This window comes from Pelophylax lessonae, assembly GCF_965119305.1.
Source record: "Pelophylax lessonae genome assembly, chromosome: 2".
Lineage (NCBI taxonomy): Eukaryota > Metazoa > Chordata > Amphibia > Anura > Ranidae > Pelophylax > Pelophylax lessonae.
The window spans coordinates 269331493-269346186 of NC_138769.1; positions in this window are offsets into that span (position 1 = coordinate 269331493).

Genomic DNA, 14694 nt, shown 5'->3' on the forward strand with positions numbered 1-14694 from the left:
TTACAATAATACTGAGCAATTTGTGTATAACTCACGTGTTAGTGTATAATATTGATACTAATCTTTTAAAATTCTTAATAAATAATCCACAGTTAATCACTAATCAAATAATAATAAAATAAACACCTTCATATTAGTCCTGGGATAATAAATGATAAGCATACAGATATTCATAATGATTATTAAAAATCATTAATAAATTGCCACTAAAATATTATTAAAAATCATTGATAAAACAATTGACGTTGAGTTTTACATTTAACCCTGCAGGAGCCATGCTTTAAAGCTGGTATATCCATTTTGTTTCATTTTGAGAGATGACTCTTTTCATATTAGTACCCCTCCAATGTCTTTCTAATCTATCTATCCCACAAAAAAGCCGATTTACTAGGATCTTTGTTATGGTATAATCTAAAATAGTTTGATAGACTATGTTGGCGGAAGCCTTTTTTAATATTTTTAAAAGGTTCTCGTAGCCTTACTCTAAGTTCTCTGGTTGGCCTACCCATGTATTGTAGTCCACACTCACTCTCTAGCTATGTAACGTGTGCGCTACTACACGTGATGAATTTGGAAATTTCATAAATAGATGAGGTAGTATTCAATTTAAAATTTGTTTTTTTTTTCTTACCTTCTTTTTTACAGGTTCTACAAGTAATGCATTTTCCACACGTAACCACTTTTAGACCGGAAGATTGTGCTGCTCAATGACCAGGCCACTTTTTTCAACTTCTCACTGCGCGACTTTAACTGACAATTGCGCGGTCATGCAATGCTGTACTCAAACTAAATTTACGTCCTTTTTTTCCCACAAACAGAGCTTTCTTTTGCTGGTATTTGATCACCTCTGCACTTTTTATTTTTTGTGCTAATAATTAAAAATAGCGAAAATTTTGAAAAAAATTGACATTTTCTACTTTGACTGGTAAAAAATATCCAATATATTACATTTTTGTCCTATATTTAGGCAAAAATGTATTTAGCTACATGTCTTTGACAAAAAAATTCTCAAGGAGCGTATTTTTATCCACTTTAAGACTGGAATATTTTACCCCCTTCCTGACCAGGCCATATTTTGCGATTCGGCACTGCGTTAATTTAACGGACAATTGCGTGGTCGTGCGATGCGGTACCCAAACAAAATTTATGTCCTTTTTTTCCCACAAATAGAACTTTCTTTTGGTGGTATTTGATCACCTGTGCGATTTTTTATTTTTGAAAAAAGGAGCAACAATTTTGAAAAAAAAAAACTATTTTTCACATTCTGATATACAACATTCCCAAAAAACATGTAAAAATCAAAATTTTTTAACATTTTATGCCAATTTGTTTTCTGCTACATATTTTTGGTAAAAAAAAATCTCGATAAGCGTATTTTGATTGGTTTGCGCAAAAGTTATCGCGTTTTCTAACTACGGGAAAGATTTATGTAATTTTTATTGTTTTTTGGGTTTTTTTTTTTACTAGTAATGGCGGCGATCAGCGATTTTTTTTGCGGGACTGTGACATTGCGGCGGACAAATCAGACCCCTAACTGACATTTTTGACACTTTTGGGGGAACCAGTGACATTACTACAGTAATCAGTGCCATAAATATGCACTGTTACTGTAATAATGACACTCGCAGGGACGGGGTTAACACTGTTGGTGATCAAGGGGTTAAATGTATGCCTCATGCTTACTGACGTGTGGGGGGGGGGGTTCCGTGACACAGACAGAAATCGCAGGTTCAGCTATGCTGAATCCTGTGATCTCTCCCTGTCTGTCACAGAGAAGATCCGCCTGCTTTGTTTACACAAGTGGGCGGATCTTATCACACTTTCCCCGACAATCGGGGATGAGGATGCCGCCTCTCCTCCTCCAGCCCGACTCCCGCTGTGTTTAGACACGCGCGCACTGCCGTGGCCACTAGGAGTCCAGCGACGTAGGTCTATGTCGCTGGACCCAGGGGAGCCGACCTGCCTCAGTAATATTACTGTGAGCGGTCGACAAGTGGTTAAAGAATCCTACCTGGTCCAAAAAAGTGACCATTTTCTTGGGGGGATCTGGGATACTTTGGACAATTTTGTCCCTAAGTGTGGGTGGGCGACTGTATATAAATTGAGTTTTTTTTGGTAAAATCTTTTTAAGAATAGGATCTCTAAGTAATATAGGCCAATGTGTTTTAAAGACTTTTTCTATTTGTCTATATTGTCTATTGAATTCCGTACAAAAAGTTATGTAGAATTCCTCTTTTTGTTTAGGTTTGGGTATTAGTTGCTCTTCTCTATTCAATTTTTTTATATCTTGTACTTTGTGCAAATGTGAGCGTTTGTATCCTTTTTCTGCAAACCTATTTAATAATATCTTTGTTTGTTCCTCATAGTCTTCTATTTTATAACAATTCCTTTTTATTCTTCATAATTGACCTTTGGGTATTCTTGCTATCCACTTCGGATGATGACCACTAGTGGTAGGGATATAGCTATTCCTATCTGTGTCTTTAAAATACGTTTTGGTGAGCAGCTGTGTGACAGTATTCACCGTCACTGGAATTTAAAGACAGATAAGTAATGGTTTGGATTGCTTCATATTTGCCAGCAATATCTCCATATAGAAATATTAAGATTTATTTCCATTTGCCATGAAATCTGTAATTCCTAAATGCTGTGTATATTGCATATCTTTCAATGTCAGCAAGGTTTTCCTTTTGTTTGTGTATTGGGAGGGAATGTGGATTGCCCTGTCTCATTGTAAGTGCGAATGACCTCCCATTGTTCTGTGTCTGGCTATTGTGTACATTGATTGCCCCCTGGGGGCTTCTGTCTCATTGCAGATGGCAGTCCTTCTGGTCAAGCTATCGGACCAATCCCTGCTGACTCATTTTCAAGTCCTCATTTGCATGGCTAAGGAGGACCTGAATGAGGACCACAGGTACTTTACAATTGACCAGTAGGAAAGCGGTTGTTGGGGGCGGGATGTTCCAAATTCTGTATATAAGTCTTGTTCAATAAAGTTGTTCTAGAGTTAGTTCACCTTCATCTAGAGTCCTGTATCTCATTGGGGGAATCTGCTGCAAGGGATTGCTATGGTCCTCCATACTCCCTTAGAGAATCACTGAGCTCTTGTAAGAGCTTGTGTAAGAGCTTGTTCGTGCTGCACTCTCTGGGGAAAGAGAGGTTCACCCACAGGAACCTGGAGCCTTGTCGTAGGTCCAGGGTGGGTAGGAGATGCCAAGACCCTAACCAAGCTGTGGCGGTTCGTGGAGTCTGAAGTGCTTACGGTGTCGGGTGGAGCGCTTGGAGCCCTCAGGAAGCACTAGGAGCATCTGTCAACGGAGGTACCCGGTCAGGGGTGCCCTGTTCCGTTACAAGCTGGTTCCCTTGTTTGAAAATTTCCAAATCCAAGTAGTTAACCCTTTCTTTACTATATTGGGCTGTGAAAGATATATTATACTTGTTATTGTTCATTTGTTGGATACATTCTTTGAGTGTATTTTCCGATCCTTCTCAAACAATTAATATTTCATCAGTATACCTTCTGTAGGCCTTCAAATGTGGGTGGGGTTCCAAATAAATTTTTTTCAGATTCCCATTTGCTCTGGGATTTGGATCTGGGATTAAAGTATGCACCACCCAAGAGCATAAACAAATTTAAACATTTAAAGATTTGCACAAACTTGTTCGAAAATTAAACACCAAAAACATTTTGCAACAAAAACACAAGGAATTATGAATATGAACCACCAATGTGTACATAGTGGACTCAGAAATAAATCCACATTCAATCCTAAAATTAGTAGTAACTAATGTCTAGAAGTGTTTAAATTGATGGTAGAAAAGATATAGAAACCATTGATACACATCCACTTAGAGGAAGCAAACAAATTAAACAAGGAATCACAGCCTTAGAAAAGAAAAAATACATTATTATTAGACCAGCAGATAATGGCAGGAGCATAGAGGTCATGGACAAAAAAGATTATCTTATGGAACTTAATCGCCTAAAGGAGGACCCTGATACCTATGAAAAACTAAAAGGAGATCCGATAAATAAACCGAAAGCAAAATTAACAAGAAAAATTAAAAAGGCACATAAAGAAGGTATAGTTGACAAGAAAGAAACAAAATACCTAATACCGAAGGCCCCAAAAAACACCTATAATTTAAGTTTCAAAAATACAAAATAACCTCCAGAGGGGGCAATCAAATGGTGTAGACTCATTGTTCTCTAGAGTTGGGGAGTATTTAGATCATTGACTCCAACCAATAGCACAAAGTTACCCCTCCTACCTCAAAAATAGTAGATCATATAAACTACAACAGAAATATCCCAATTTCAGAAAAAACTATTATAGCCAACATTGATATGAACTCACTTTACACTAATATCAAACAAAAAGATGCCCTCCAAGCAGTTGAATAGGCTCTCACTAAAGAAACCAGATTACCTGAACTACAAATCAAATTTATGTTGGACATTTTGGAAACAGCGATGGGCAACAATTATTTCTGACATAATAAACAATATTATAAACAGGTGAGAGGGGTCGCTATGGGAGCCAAATATGCTCCCACGGTGGCCAATATTTTCATGAGCAAAAGGGAATCTAAAAAAAAAATAGAAAAATTATTTGGAACCCCACCCACATTTAAAGACCTACAGAAGGTATATTGATATATTCATTGTTATGGAAGGATAGGAAAATACACTCAAAGAATTTATCTAACACATGAACAATAACAAGTATGATATATTATTCACAGCCCATTATAGTAAATAAAGGGTTAACTACTTGGATTTGGAAATTTTCAAACAAGGGAACCAGCTGCTCACCAACACGTATTTTAAAGACACAGATAAGAATAGCTATATCCCTACCACTAGTGGTCATCATCTGAAGTGGATAGCAGGAATACTCAAAGGTCAATTACTAAGAAATAAAAATGGAATTGTGATAAAATTAGAGGACTATGAGGAACAAACAAATATATTATTAAATAGGTTTGCAAAACATGGATACAAACGCTCACATTTGCACAAAATACAACAAGATCTAGATAAACTGAATAAAGAAGAGCTACTACAGTAATACCCAAACCTAAACAAAAAGAGGAATTCAATATAGCTTTTTGCACGGAATTCAATAGACAATATAGACAAATAGAGGAAGTCTTTAAAACACATTGGCCTATATTACTTAGAGATGCTATTTTTAAAAAAATGTTACCAAAAGAAAACCTACATTTATATATAGGCGCCCACCCACACTTAGGGACAAAATTGTCATAAGTATCCCAGTTCCCCCCCAAGAAAATGGTCATGTCCCAATTTTTTTTTTAATTTCTTTATTAAAGCAAAAGTACAATACAGTGACAAACATAACAAAATGTGAAAGTAGCCATCACTTAGGGATACATAGTTACATAGTTTGTGAGGTTGAAAAAAGACATCAGTCCATCCAGTTCAACCTATGATGTGCTTGTGTTTGCTGTTAACCGTACATTGTATGTTGTGGTCATTAATTTGCCCATCTAATAGTTTTTTGAAACTATCGATGCTCCCTGCTGATACGACTGCTTGTGGAAGAGAATTCCACATCCTTACTGCTCTGACAATGAAGAACCCCTTACGTATTTTAAGGTTAAACCGTTTTTCCTCTAGTTTTAGTGAGTGGCCATGTGTCTTATTGTATTCCCTTTCTCTGAAAAGTTTGTTCCTTATGCTAGGGTCGCCAGTACAGTATTTGTACATTGATATCATATCCCCCCTCAATCGTCTCTTCAGGGAGAATATGTTCAGTGCTTGTAGTCTTTCCCTTATAGCCGATGTTCTTTATTCCCCTAATTATTTTTGTTGCCCTTCTCTGGACTCTCTCCAGTTCCAGCACATCCTTCCTGAGGACCAGTGCCCAGAACTGGACAGCATACTCCAGATGTGGCCGGACCAGAGTCTTGTAGAGTGGGAGAATAATCTCTTTATTTCTGGAGTGAATCCCCTTTTTTATACATGCTAGTATTCTGTTGGCTTTGCAGCGGCTTGGCATTGCATGCCACTGCCAAGCCTGTTGTCTACCAGTAACCCTTAGGTCCTTTTCCATCCTAGACTCACCCAGAGGTCCCCCCCCCCCAGTGAGTAGCTTTCTTTCATGTTTCTGACACCCAAGTGCATTACTTTACATTTTTCAACATTAAACCTCATCTGCCATGTAGTTGCCCATCCCATTATTATGTTCAGATCCGCTTGCAAGGTTTCCACATCCTGCATAGAAGATATTGGCATGCTTAGTTTAGTATCATCTGCAAAAACTGAGATTGTACTTGATATTCCCTCCTCTAGATTATTTTGAATAAATTAAACAGGATTGGCCCCAGGACAGAACCTTGGGGGACCCCACTTTCCACACCCACCCAATCTGATTACTCCTCATTAATCACCACTCTCTGGACTCTCCCCTGGAGCCAGTTCTCTATCCAGGTACTCATCCTATGGTCCATACCTACCCTCCTTAGTTTGTACAGTAAGCGATTGTGGGGAACGGTGTCAAAGGCCTTTGCAAAGTCCAGATACTCCACATCCACAGGCTTACCTTTATCTAGGTGGCAGCTCACTTCATCGTAGAAGGTTAATAAATTGACACAAAAAAGGCCATAAATAATTGCATGTCACGTTGAGCATAACAGCTACCGAATACATCGAGATAAACAGGAGTACTTTGCCAAAAATGTTTCCTTTATATAAAGTGGGTTACCCTCAGAGCACAGATTCAGTAAGTGAAGTAATGACAAGATGAACCACCAAGTTGTGCCCGAGCGAACCCAGCAGAACATCTCCTAGAGACATATGCTGATAAGTAATAACATCAGACAACCACGTGAAGGAATGAATGGGAATAGAGGGGCAAAAAGAGGGAAAGAGAAGAAGGAAGGAACAAAAAAAAAAAAAAAAAAAGGGGGGGGGGAGTAAGGCCAGAAGGACTGCGAGAAAAAGTAGATCACACCAATGTAGTCAAAGCAAGCACCAAAAAACAGAATGTGATTTAGACGTGAGTTGGAACGCTGATCCTGGAGATAAGCCTCAGTAACAGTGAAGTACACCCAGGGCTGCCACAGGTCCCACATTTTTTCCTCTGTATTATTCAATGTGGCCATCAGTGCCTCCATATGGTGTATGTCATTTATTTTAGAAAACCATAATGAACGCGAGGGGGGCTGCGTTTGCCTCCACATGGCCTGGATACAAGCCTTTTCAGCATTAGGGAGTTGGATTGTTGGGGACTTCCTGTATTTCTGGATTGGCCTCCCCGAAAGATAGAGTAGGCACATAGCAGAATTATCTCTCACATCAACAGAAGTTAACTGTTTGATGATGGATGCCACCTCGCCCCAAAAGTCCGTAAGCAATAGGCAAGCCCAGAAAATATGCAGCATTGTCCCACCCACCAAGTCGCACCTCCAGCACCTATCTGGGTTTTTTGCGTCCATCCTGTGTAGCACTGAGGAAATTCTGTACCATCTTGTGAGAATTTTATATCCCACTTCTTGGTATTTGTTAGCTATGGATGCTTTGTTTGCTAAAGTCAGAATCTTGTCTATGTGCTTGGGCGTGAAAGTGATGCCAAGGTTCCGCTCCCAATGTGTAACGAAAGGTAGACGCTTTGCCTCGTCTGAGTCTGACAGGAGATTATAAAGCAGAGATAGGGAATGTCTGATTGGCTCTCCCTTCCTACAGATAGCTTCAAACGGTGCCAGGGGTCTGGGAGAATAGCCTGTCTTCTGAAAAGATTGAAGGAAATGCCTAACTTGAATGAAGCTAAGGGGATCGAGAGGGGGATCAGACCAGCCGGCGATCTCCAAAGGAGATGGAATGTCACCTCTTGGCCACATGTTCAACAAGCAGGCTTTCCCTGATAGGGCCAACTTCCGCACCCTGCCAGTCATGCAACTTGTGGGAAATTCAGGATTACCCAGTATGGGCATCAAGGGGGGGGGGGGGGAAAGAGGCGCTACTTGCGAATGCCGTTGGATCAACCTAACTTCCCTAAGAGTAGCCCCGATCACTGGGTGGTTAGAAACTAGTTCCGTGGGGCTGGAGGATAGCCAAGGGGCCAGAGGTAAAGATAGACCGGCGTCTTCACTCTCCATCGGCACCCACTGTTTGGCATCTGCATTGCAGTACCAGTCCACCACCCGCATAAGGTGGGAAGCTCTATAGTACCTGAGGAGGTCCAGAACTTGTTTGAAAAAGGATAAGGGGGTATGAATCGGGAGAGCCTGTAAAACATAAAGTAATCAAGGTAACACATTCATCTTAAAGGGGTTACAACGATCAAACTATGTCAGCGTCAGCGATTGCCAAGCTCGAAGATCCGACTTAATTACTCCCAAAAGAGGAGGCAGATTGTCCTGGAAAAGGTCAAGAGGGTCAGCAGTGATATGTACACTCAGGTACTTAAGGGACCTGTCTGCTTAATGAAAAGGGTATGATGCCCAGGGAGCTCTCTCGACATCTGTAGGCACGGAGCTCTGTTTATCTTGCAATTAGACAGCTTACCGTAAGTGCTTAGAGCGTCAAGAATATTTGGTAAAGAGATGCTTGGATTAGAAACAAAAAATATCAAGTCATCCGCATATGCAGCTACTTTATGATGGCCTGAGACCTTCTGAACTCCCAAAATATCCGGGTTTCGTCTGATAGAACACAGGAACGGTGCCAATGTAAGGATAAAAATCAGGGGAGACAATGGACATCCCTGTCGGGTGCCAGCATTTAAGAGGTCCTCTGAGGTGTGAACCTCCCCCCCCCCCCCTCCCGCTGAATGTGGGTAATGAATGTGCATTTCCTAGGCCCTCTCAGTGCCCTCACCAACATCGCCCCAGGCTTATTCGAGAATTCGTAATAATGTCGCCTAGCCCAAGCCAGACCCTGAATCGAATTTAGAAATAAGAGATTGTTCAGTTACTCCCTGGCCTTCATAAGGGGCAACAGATGCTCCTCTACTAATGATTTCTTATACTGTATTTGGCACTCAATTTGTCTATGTGGGCTAACAGAGTCACGACTTTACTATCCTTTTCCTCTTCCGTTGGGAGCCAATACATATGAGAACACCCCTTATGAGCCTTCCAGACTGTGGAAGGTGCCATTGAGGGGTCCGTGTTGTCCGCAAAATAGGCCGACAGGGCCCCGTCAAGTTCCACCCGTACCTCGGGATTCTGTAAGAGCGACTCGTTAAGCCTCCAGGTCGGGGGTCTAGTTTATCAGGATTCCCAGTTCATAGTGATATGGATAGAGGCATGATCTGAAAACGAGAAGGACCCTAACTGAGAGGAAGTGACCAAGGGTCAACTTGGTTGAGGAGAGAGAGTTCCTTTTTCAGTTTTCTTAAGTATACGTAAGAGATATGCGAGGTACCACACACCGTGTCTAGCAAGGGTACGGGGGCAAAGTTAAAATCCCCACCCATGAGAAGGAAACCCTTACGGAAGCCCATAACAACAGGAGTCAATTGCTGCAAAAAGGACAAATGATCCGAATTAGGCAAATATACATTAATCAAAGTAACCACAGTGTGCCCAATTCTGCCCTTCACCAACAAGTAACGACCCATAGGGTCAGCTGATCTGCCATAAAAGTCCAGTGTATTTTCTTGGAGATCACAATGCTCACCCTTTTTGATTTTGGTGTAGGAGAAGGGGCATGGTACACCCACGGGAAGTCCCTATTGTACAATTTGGGGATAGAATCCCGCCTAAAAGCAAGTTTCCTGCAAAAACGCAAAATGAGACCTACTTCTTTTAAGATCGACCAGCAACCGAGAGCGTTTCTCTGAGGTAGACAGCCCCCTCACGTTCAGCGAGGTCAGTGTATAACCGAGAGCACGTTGTCTGGCAGGAATTGGCATGGTTAGATTGCACAAAGTTCCCCGACCTGCGAGCAATAAAAAAAAAAAAAAAAGTGGAGGGAAAAGGAAAGAAGAGAGAAAAGAAGGAGAGATGAAACAAGAAAAGTGGGAGGAGGACAAGAAGCAACTATCCCAGGACTATCTCCCAATCACACTAAGGTAAAAAGGCAAACAGACTCTGGGGTAGAGCAGGGGGAAGGTTATCTGCAATAATATATCAGTAGGAAAACTAAACTTGGTTCACTGAAACCTAGCACAACTAGGCACCTCCTAGTGTGGAGAGGTGTAGGTTAGACTCTGAGACAATGGGAGACGTGACCCTAAGGTGCCAGCCGACCAAAAATAACACATGATAAGCTGAAACCTCAGAGTCAAGAACTTTAACCAGCATTAAACATAAGTAACCTTCTCACATGCACAGCAGGACAAAAAGCATGGCAAATCAAACATCCCCCCCTCCAGAGCAGTAAACCCCCAACTACAGGGCTCACCCCACTGACCAGTCATTGGTGAGCTCCCAACCCCAACCGGCAGGCTGGTCTCCTGGTGACCACCAGCAGTCCAAAGAGATTATGAACCCCCTCCGGCAGGGAGGAAGCAAGGTGAGATAAGGAGTTGCGGCTATCCGCCTGTCCAGAAGGCAGCATCAGGAGTCTCAGGCACTAGGCAGAGAAGGGTGGGGGGGGGGGAGGAAAAAAAAACAGCCTCCAGGGCTTACCAAGCCATGTGTAGACCTAAAGTTCATGGAGTATCATCCCGCTGCATGACAGATCTGGAGCATCTCCTCCGGTGTTGTTGGGGTCTCGGCGACTGGGGTCTCGATGGTCCTTGACCCCAGGGATTGCTCAGCCAGTCAGGCACTTGTATCAGGGGGGGGGGGTTTCCGGGAATGAAAAAAGATCCAGCAGTTGTTCTGGCCATCTCAGGGCGAAGGAACTGCTGCCTTTCAGGACCACCAAATGGAACGGGTGTCCCCAGTCGTACATTGCTCCCGCACCCCTGACTGCCTCCAACAAAGGCTTCATGGCACCCCTCATTCTGAGGGTTAGACGTGACAGGTCAGGAAACAGGCGGACAGAAGCACCATCAAAGTCCACAGGGCACTTAGTCCAGGCCTTCCTCATGATCTCCTCCTTAATAGAGTAAAAATTAACCCTGGCCAGCACGCCCCGCGGTAGCGCAGCCTCAGCACTGTGGGGGCCCTGCACCCGGTGGACACGGTTCAGTTAAATGTCCTCTGTGGGTGGTCTATCCAGCAGTTTATTAAAGATAGCAGTGACAGTGGCTTTGAGGTCTTTAATGTTTTTCCTGCGGCTGCGGTTCTCACCATCATCCTGTTGCAACTGCAGCATGATGAGATTTCTCTGGAAGAGAGCCTGGGGGTTTCCCAAAGCAGAGACCCTTGATGAGATTTGAGGCCTTCACCTCTTCCACCGCCTCCACCCGGCCATCCACCTGATCAATCTGTTGCTTTACGTTGTTAATTTCATTGGAGAGGGTACTCACGATTGAGGCAGCCATCTCCGTGAAGTCCTGCTTGGTAGGGATCAGGGACAGGATTTCCTGCTATTCGGAGGCCGACGGCTGCTGCTGCTGGCTGGACACAGTGGAGGAGGCTGAGGAGTCCACAAGGGGCAGCTCCTGGAAAACGATCGGAGAAGGCGGCCTGTTCAGGGACAGAGCAGGGGCCGAAGACTGGCTCTGTGCCAATTTCCCTTTTTCAGAGGAGCGGGGCAAGCTGAGGACGGGTGGAGCGGCGCCATCTTGGAGGCCAGGAAGGAAGACGAAGCGGCGGAATGCCAGAGAAAGTAGGTGGAGGTCCCCGAGCCACCACTGGAGTGCCTGGAGGTATACCACTTACGGAGAAATTGGGGGAGAACGGTTGAGCTAACCCTTGTGTGCCATAATCCTAACTGTAAACAAAAACAAAAAAAGGGGTTGGTACAACATTAGTTGCACAACAAGAAATTGCGGACTTTAAGGCCCCGTTCACATAGGGGCGACGCTACTTCGCACCGCGACCTCCGAGGTCGCGGTGTGAGCAGCGCGCCGCGACCTCGGAGCGGCCGCCACGGACTTCATAACATTGAAGTCTATGGCGGTCGCCTCCTGGTCGCCCCAAAGAAGCTCCGGACCCTTTTTCTAAGTCGGAGCAACTTGTGTCGCTCCTATTAGAACGGGTCCGCAGCTTCCCTATGGGAGACGACCTACGGCGACCTGTGAGGCGACCAGGTCGCCTCACAGGTCGCCTTAGTGTGAACGGGGACTTAGGGCACATACTGAACAGGCAAAATTGTTTGATTTAAAAACGTTTATATTTTATTGAAAACATTTTATAAAAGAAAAATAAAAAAAAACATATGTGCATCATACAACATATTAAAACCGAACTCTTAATGGGAAAAAACCTCCATATAAGTTCCAAATGGATATGCAAGCATTACACATGATTTGTTACAAAAGGTACGTGTGTTGTACTGGTCTGGAAAGGTCGACACGTTTCGCATTACGCTTCTTCAGGACCACGGACAATTAAGTACTCTCTTAACAGAATAAGCAAAATACGTAATTAATAACCAATAGACATTGTCATATGTTTACATTTTTCATTTACTTAATATGATGACAAAATTTCAAAAACAATGCATCGACCAACCTCCTGTAATGCAATACACCGAGTCATCCATGGCAGATCAACGGCCAATGGGGGGGGGGGGGTAACAAGGGAACCCACCTGTGTTATAAGATAGTAAGAGATGTATAAGCTTTCAACATTACTCTGTCTAAGAGCAATATCCCAGATAGCTATTTGCCCCATAGTTACCTATGGTTCCAATTAGTCTCAGATGGAGAACGGCAGGGCGAAAGGTGACACTTAAACTAGCAGGCAAAAGGTTTAAGCCTGGCGGTAAAAAGTATATGTGTGTTACATCATAAAATAATAGACTGGCGTTCGTTTTAAATGAATTTAGATTTGCATTTACCTTATTAGCTGTAACGATGAAGATTCACAGCTCAGAAGATTGTTATGCCTTTTCCCTCTATATATTTTATTTTTTTCTCTTTGTATATCAAAAGGTATGTACAAAAATAAATTAAGACAGCGCTAGCATCACATCTAAGGTGACTAGTGTATATGGTGAATATTATATGTGCAAGGTGGTCGATATAAAATATATAGATAAGAACCAGCAAATAAGTAAGAACCAGCAAAAAAAACAGCAAAAAAATCACAATTAATGAACCAGTATTGAATCACCATCAATCACAATAAATAATAAATAATTAAAAAGAGTCCTTTAAATCTTGGTGTGATATGAATATAAGGTGCTCAAGTGCAAAAAACCATCCGATCAAATAGTGCTCAGGTGAGTGGCCCGTCCCTCCAGGTCCCCTACTCACCAAAGGTATATATCATATGCACTTGATAGGATCATGTATGGGTGATCGGGCTTCAATGTAAATGGTCCCAGAGAATAGGAATGCCTTAGTTAGGATCGCTCCAGAAAAGGTTCCCGTTGTTCCCAAATGAAAAGAAAAAGAAGGGGGCCAATAGTGTAATACGTTTTTAAAATAGTTTTATTCCCCCAAAGTATAAGTTGTACTTACAAGATATTCGAACTGAACTCGCATTGAGTGTATACAGAAAACGAGGAGCGCCGCTATCGGCGTGCGTTCCACTGAATCCAGGAAGTAAAACCGGATGTGACGATGCATACTCGTGTGCCGGAAATTACGTCAACGCGTTTCACCCGTAAAGTGGGCGTTTTCAAAGACATAATTTCCGGGCACTGTGAATCTATTTATACTCAGCACGGAACGTAGTAATATCCGGTGCTATAACCAATTCCGGTTTCTATTGCTTGTGTATTTGCCTTCAAATAGTAATATAAATCAATCCTTCCTGAATATTTTAATATATTGAACATATCTGCTATAACCAAATTGTGTTATGCTAATGTATATAATTTTATTCGCATGGTGCAGCGATGTTACTTCCTGTTTACAAAAACCTTAAACCTTGTATATATATTCTATTATATTACATATAAGAACTTGCTATCTATACTATAATGCAATATGACCATCAATGCATTAAGAGTGAAAGTGAATTAAAAGTTGTGTGTAAAAAATATATGTGAATTTGAATCAAATAATTTATGTGAGGAATATATATATTAGTGTAAATAATTATATGGTGAGTGGAATATTTTATTTTATTATGTGAAATATAACATGTTCATGTTCTAGAATCAGAATTTTGAGAGGGATGTAAAATATTGGATTAAAATATATTAATTTAAATTTTATTAATATTATAGATCAATATAAAATGGAATTATTGTAGAAACATTGAATTTGCAAAATTTAATTAAAATGGTATTTATTTAATCAAGTTAAAATAAATATTAAATTATTATTACAATTTATTAAAAAATCATATATGTAAAAATGAGAAGGTAAATCTTTGAATATAGATAATGGAAGGTATCTCACTGGATCAAGAAGATAGAAGGGGAGGTTACCAATTAGATTTACATCTAGATCAATGTTTAAGCCTTTGGGCTTCAAAGTTTCCATACGATGGATCCACTGTGTCTCATTTTGGGATATAGCTTTTTTTAGGTTGCCCCCTCTCCAATGGGGTTCAACTCGATCGATGGCACAAAAAGTGAGGAGACTGGGATCTTTGTTGTGTGTTAATTTAAATTGGTAGGAGAGACTATGGTTTCTGAAACCTTTTGAAAACGTGCTCCCTTAATCTCACCCTCAGCTCCCTAGTGGTCCTTCCAATGTATTGGAGGCCACA